This window comes from Mus caroli, chromosome X (assembly GCF_900094665.2).
Source record: "Mus caroli chromosome X, CAROLI_EIJ_v1.1, whole genome shotgun sequence".
Taxonomy (NCBI): domain Eukaryota; kingdom Metazoa; phylum Chordata; class Mammalia; order Rodentia; family Muridae; genus Mus; species Mus caroli.
Genome location: NC_034589.1, coordinates 101,468,920 through 101,474,500, shown reverse-complemented (window position 1 = coordinate 101,474,500; position 5,581 = coordinate 101,468,920). Strand labels below are relative to the sequence as shown.

General features: G+C 39.9%; 1 pseudogene across 1 annotated transcript; it reads right to left on the bottom strand.

The window, feature by feature from the left end:
• Window positions 1-2,616: 2,616 nt before the first annotated feature.
• On the bottom strand, window positions 2,617-3,818 carry LOC110287214 (annotated as a pseudogene). The gene has a single exon (XR_002377187.1). The product of XR_002377187.1 is annotated as a nucleoporin GLE1 pseudogene (transcript).
• Window positions 3,819-5,581: the final 1,763 nt, after the last annotated feature.

The window sequence follows — 5,581 nt, the reverse complement described above, 5'->3', positions numbered from 1 at the left end:
TAAATAAAGAAAATACCTAATACAAAATAAAATAAAATAAAATAAAATAAAATAAAATAAAATAAAATAAAATAAATTCAAGCATTATTACTTTTTTGGAAATTCTAGTCCACAATCAAAATGCTTAGGCCATTTGAGAGTACTAATGAGAATGCCTACCACAAGACACCTGCACAACTAGAGCTGAGGCTCTGCTTCTGTAACACAATCTGTTTATAAAACAAATAGCAACTTCCATCTGAGATAGTCAGCTCCTCCTAAACCCCAGTGCATTCACTGCTCATGATCTTCAGCTTACGCCTAAAACCATAAGCCAACCCATCTTAATTCTTATCAGAAAAACAACAAAAAGGTACCTAATCCAGTACAGCATCCTCAGCCATCCAGGGACCAAATTCCAAATCAAGGGGACAGAGAGTACTCTATAGGTGCATGTTCCCAGTTATGATCCATATACCTAATACCTTGATGCACTCTGAGATTCAGTTGATGCCAACATCATAAATTTCTTTCAAATATATGTATACTCCACATGCCACACACTGTAAAGTACTTTACCTCATCCCCAAACTGAAAACATTACCTGATACTTTAAAGGGACTCTTAGGAGGTTTGCTCTTTCTAAGTATGTGTATGAACAGGAGTGGGGCAGCGTGGAAGGAAAATGGTGGGCTCAGTATGTGTCAGAGTTAAGCTGATAAAGAATCACCAATCTCCTGAAAGACACTAGAGACAAAGGGTGCAGCCAAGTGCTAAGTGCCCCTTCTTACCTCTTCTTGCAACTTGTGAGAATTAGAAAGGCCAGTTCTGAATATGGCTGTGACACCTACAGAACTATCAAACCTGACAAGAGACAAAAGGCTGTGAACTATAAAAGCCTCATTCACACAGTACAAATATATATATATATATATATATATATATATATATATATATATATATAACCCACAGACAATTGATCCATTCTTATCTCCTTGTACAAAGCTCAAGTCTAAGTGGATCAAAGATCTCCACATAAAACCAGACACTGAAATTTATAGAGGAGAAAGTGGGGAAAAGCGTCAAAGATAAGGGCACTGGGGGAAAATTCCTAAACAGAACAGCAATGGCTTGTGCTGTAAGATCAAGAATTGATGAATGGGACCTAATGAAATTGCAAAGCTTCTGTAAGGCAAAAGACACTGTCAATAAGACAAAAGTCCACCAACAGATTGGGAAAGGATTTTTACCAATCCTAAATCTGATAGGGGACTAATATCCAATATATACAAAGAGTTCAAGAAGCTGGACTCCAGAAATTCAAATAACCCTATTAAAAATGGGGTACAGAGCTAAACAAAGAATTCTCAACTGAGGAATACCGATGGGCTGAGAAGCACCTGAAAAAAATGTTCAACATCCTTAATCATCAGGGAAATGCAAATCAAAACAACCCTGAGATTCCACCTCACTCCAGTCAGAATGGCTAAGATAAAAAAAAAATTCAGGTGACAGCAGATGCTGGCGAGGATGTTGAGAAAGAGAAACACTCCTCCATTGTTGATAGGATTGCCAGCTGGTACAACCACTCTGGAAGTCAGTCTGGAGGTTCCTCAGAAAATTGGACATAGTACTACTGAAAGATCCAGCAATATCTCTCCTGGGCATATACCCAGAAGATGTTCCAACTGGTAATAAGGACACATGCTCCACTATGTTCATAGCAGCCCTATTTATAATAGCCAGAAGCTGGAAAGAACCCTGATACCCCTCAACATAGGAATGGATACAGTACAATGGAGTACTACTCAGCTATTAAAATGAATGAATTTATGAAATTCCTAGGCAAATGGATGGACCTGGAGGGCATCATCCTGAGTGAGGTAACCCAATCATAAAAGAAGTCACTTGATATGCACTCACTGATAAGTGGATATTAGCTCAGAAAGTTAGAATACCCAAGTTACAATTTGCAAAACACAAGAACATTAGAAAGAAGACCAAAGTGTGGAGACTTCATTCCTCCTTAGAATAGGGAAAACACCCATGTAAGGAGTTACAGAGACAAAGTTTGGAGCTAAGACAAAAGGATGGACCATCAAGAGACTACCCCACTCAGGGATCCATCCCATAATCAGCCATCAAACCCAGACACTATTGCATATGCTAGAAAGATTTTGCTGAAAGGACCCTGATATAGCTGTCTCGTGAGGCTATGCCAGTGCCTGGCAAATACAGAAGTGGATGCTCACAGTCATCTATAGGATGGAACACAGGGCCCCCAATTGAGAAGCTAGGGAAAGAAAGAGCTGAAGGGATCTGCAACCCTATAGGTGGAACAACAATATGAACTAACCAGTACCCCGGAGCCTCTTGACTCTAGCTGCATATGTATCAGAAGATGGCCTAGTCCCCATCATTGGGAAGAGAGGCCCCTTGGTCTTGCAAACTTTATATGCCTCAGTACAGGGGAATGGCAGGGCCAAGAAGTGGAAGTGGGTGGGTAGGGGAGCAGGGCGGGGGGGGATATATGGAACTTTTGGGGTAGCATTTCAAATGAAAATAAAGAAAATATCTAATAAAAAATAAAAGTAAGAAAAAAACCCACACTGACGCTGACATGATTTTTCCAAATCCGCTATTGCTTTATTGTTACCCCTCCTGCCCACACAGTGTGATGGAGGACATCAAGACTGCCAGAAGGAGGGAGTCAGAAAGCCTCTGGGGACAGGAATATCCCTGCGTTGCAGACATTTATCCAAGAACTGCTTCAGATGTACCAAAGAGCCCATCTGTCCTGGGCTCGTGATGGCTTCAATTCGGGGCAAGTAGTCTTCTTTGATGAGTTGTATCATTTTCCAGAACTGGACCTGGTACTGCTTCAGAAGGGCATTCCCACACACCTCCAAGAAATCAAACAGGAGAGTAGCTGTCACATCTGAGAGAGGTTCCACGTTTAAGATCTGTGCCAACCAGCGCCAGCCGTGATTTAAGCCATGAGGATGAGCCTCCTGCCGGTTCCCATATGGCCACTGGAGCTGGATGATGGCGGCATATAAACGGATCATCCCAGACATTCGTTTTAGAAAGCTCTCCTGTTGCTCAACCTTGGAATCTATCACGTGGTAGCCAAGCATCTGGTGATATTCCTTCAAATCCATCCCTTCCTTGAAAGCTGGGTAGAAAGGAACAGAGTACGGACACTTCTTGTGTAGATGAGCGAGAATGAGATCTCCCACTTTGGGGTGGAGCTTCCAGATACCAGATGCCACCGCCGCAATTGGGAATGCTGCTTCATGGTGAGAGGCCACTTTCTCCTCGCCTTGTTTCACAAAATTCTCTGCCAGTTTGTACTGGACAAATTTCAGCCCCTGTGGGTTAAGAGCGAGAGACAGAGAACGACCACCTGATTGGACAGGCTTTCCAGAGAGCAGGCTATGGATCTCATCAAAGACCTCCTTCAGCTTTGAACCTGAGATGGTAGAGATCTGGCTCACTGAGATGGTAGCTGCATTCTGCAAGTCCATTTTTATCCTTTTGGTCTGACTGTTCTTGCTGCTGGTCAGGTCCTCAAAGGCCAGCACACATTTGGCACAAGTATCCTGAATTTGATGGTACCACTGCATTGTACTATCTTCTACATTTACCTGCAGGTCTTCATTCTGCGTTACTACTGGGCTTGGGCTTGGTACAGAGGTCTGGGCGGGAGACCCTGGTCCCTGATGTACCTTTAACTCCTGCAGCTTGACCCGGGCCTCCTCTTCATCCTTCGTCTTCATTTTAGAGGCTCTAGTGATCTCCTGCTCCAACATTGAGAGGTGATCCTACATTTCCTGCCTCAGCTTGCTTCTCTACTGAGAGATAACCACTCTCCAACGTGATGTGAATTATGATGGAGATGAGGTCACAGAGCTGGTTGCCCCGGGTTTTGAAGGCGCCAGGTTCACATTGTTCTCAGTTAGGGAACAGCATCTGCCTGGTCTGGCCTCAGTGGAAAAAGATGTCCTGAGGTGGTTGTGGTGGCTTTCAGCTTCTCACAGAAGTGGGGAGAGGGTTGCTTGAGGCACTGTGAGGAGCGCAGGCTGAGATGGGGATGTAAAGTGAATAAGTAAATTTATTAATGGAAAAAATAAAATAAGTTATATTTAAAATTATATATATATATATATATATATATATATATATATATATATATATACTTATGCTTTCTATAGGTTTAGATTCACAAATGTGTTAGGTTGCTTAAAGACAAAAGCAACCTGGATGACTAGTATCAGAGAGATAGATCATCTTATTTGCCTGTTAGCTTTGAGTTCCACACTCAGAATTTAATATTCATTGGATTCACAGATATGAGCAAGCCAGAAAAGTATGAGTCCGACATGTTCTTAGCAGTTAATAAGTTGCTGGCATCTGTCAATGTCGAGCATTGACAAAGACTGTGAAAACAAAACAGAATTAATTTTCTCCTTCTCCCGAAAAAAACTTCTAACAGCATTAGTAGTTAAGTGACTGAGACACACACCTATGCCAACTGATTTATCATTCTAGCTACTGTCTGACTTTACCTCCTAGTTTTACAGATTCTTCTCAACTATTTTTGTTCTTATACACTCATATTGCAGCTGCTAAGATTTATTTGCCATAGAATATCACATTTTCTATTCTGTAATTTTAAGTTATCAATTTACTATATATATATTTCATTTAAGTTTTCCTTATTAAAATAAATATATTATTTGTCTTAATGCTTATCACATGTTGCGTATTACAATGTGTGTGTAGGCATGTGAAGTTTTTTATTTTCTGAATTCCCTGAATATATTTGGAAGTTTCTCACTTTGTATTTGTATTTGTTTCTTTTTATTTTATATACAGGAACTTTACAAAAAGAAAAAAAAAGAAGAACTTGGCTCTTGAGTCAAAAATAGTAGAATCACTAAAAGATGGATCTACAGGACTAGTACATTCTATATTCCAGATTAATCAGCTAGATATATAGTGTTTTGATGAGAAATTATGATTTGTAAGTGTACTGAGGTCTTGCTTTTATGGTGATCAGAGCTCCATAAAGAGTATTAATTTGCATAAACTTGTCTTCCAGTAAGATATTAGAGATATTTCTCTTAATTCAGCTAATTTAATTTCTAACTCTTTTTGAGCTGTCCTCCCATTTTAAAGACTTCTAGTAAACCTTTTTTTCAGACCTAATCACATTGACATTTGGACAAATGTAGATTGTTTTTAATTAATGTGTCTTTTCAGCAGTTTGCCATGTGGATTGATTAGTTATTTTTGTTCGTTTGTTTACTTGTTGTTTAGTCTCAGCAAGTAAATTTGGTCTTTGGAATTATTTTATCTGATAAGTTAGTGATCATTAATTTAACAATTTTCAAAAAAAAAAAACCCTATATTTATTTTATGTGTATGAATGTTTTTTCCTACTTGTACCTCAGTGAGTCAAGTGTATGCAATGCCCTTGGAAGACAGAAGGGGGTGCTGGAGTCTCTGGAACCAAAATTACCGATAATCTTCGCCATCATGGCTCAGCAGGTAAGAGCACTGACTGCTCTTCCAGAGGTCATGAGTTCAATTCCCAGCA